The following is a 1,369-nucleotide window of genomic DNA, read 5'->3' on the forward strand; positions in this document are numbered from 1 at the left end:
TATGTGGAAGCTCCTGGGTCCGGGATTGAACCTGAGCCACAGCTTCCACCTACTTGGGGTCTTTAATCCACTGCACCAGGGCCTGGGATGGAAGCCATGTCTCCACAGTGACCAGAGCCACTGCAGTCGATTCTTACCCCACTGCCCCACAGTGGGAATTCCATGAAATTCAAATTTAACTGATGTTTGGTACTTTATAATAGAGGTAGTGGAGCCAGAGCAGGAATAAAAACTCATGACTTCCAGGATTCTCTCTGACCTCAACCTAGCATCTGACAAAAACTGCTGTGTTCTTGCGGCCCATAGGCATCAGTTCCCATCTCCCTGGGACTCCTCTTGCCCCTAGGGTAGGGAAAAGAAGAGACTGTTTAAATCCACCTTTTGGGTACTCCTTTGGGCTCTTGAGTCCTCCTAGACCACAGAATTTCTCTCCAGAAATGATTTAGTGTCATTACCAAGACACTGGCATTACTCTGCTTGAACGAGGGTCCTAGGAAATTGTGTCAAAGTTGTAGCTGCACAAGATATGCGGTGGTGCTGAGGACTTTAACCGACTGGAGGTTGGGGCTAGTAAAACCTTTTTCAAGCTACCACTTCTGAAAGGGACTTCATGAACCTCAAAGCAGGAAACAATTATTGGATCAAGATTCCAGAGCAAGGGAGTTCCCGTGGGGGTGCAGTGGTTAACGAATCCGACTAGGAACCATGAGGTTGCGGCCTTGCTCAGTGGGTTAAGGATCTGGCGTTGCCTTAAGCTGTCATGTAGGTCGCAGACACTGCTCAGATCTGGCGGTGCTATGGCTCTGGCTGGACTGGCGGCTACAGCTCTCATTAGACACCCAGCCTGGGACTCTCCATATGCCGCGGGTGCGGCTCTAGAAAAGACAAAAAAAGAAAAAAAAAGAAAAAAGGATTCCAGAGCAAGAATCGTGTTATAGATGAGGAAACTGAGGCCCGAGGGGAATGGGAACTTGCTCAGTCACTTGGCTAAAGACAGGCAGACAGATGTCCCCTGAGGAATCTTACCCTTTGGAGCAGCCAGTCCTGGGGGCAGCTCTGGTAGAAAGAAACCTGGACCGCTAACCCCTGGGTCCAGATTTGAAGCACTATACTTCATTGATTGTGTTTTTCCTTTCATAAAATAGTAGCATTTGATTTGAAGATTTAACGAGATGACAGATATAAACTACTAGGTACCTGGTAATCTGTTCTCAGAAAACGACAACATCTTCCCTTGCTTCTCTGGTCCTCAGCTTCCCCCAACTACCCTAGCCAAAGCTGCTCACGCTCCCCGAACCTCCCACGCCGCCTTCCTGACCGCCAGGTGGGGACCGAAAGCTAAGACTGCCAGGAGACACCGCACATGCGC

Source organism: Sus scrofa, chromosome 17 (genome assembly GCF_000003025.6).
Source record: "Sus scrofa isolate TJ Tabasco breed Duroc chromosome 17, Sscrofa11.1, whole genome shotgun sequence".
In the NCBI taxonomy this organism is placed as follows: Eukaryota; Metazoa; Chordata; class Mammalia; order Artiodactyla; family Suidae; genus Sus; species Sus scrofa.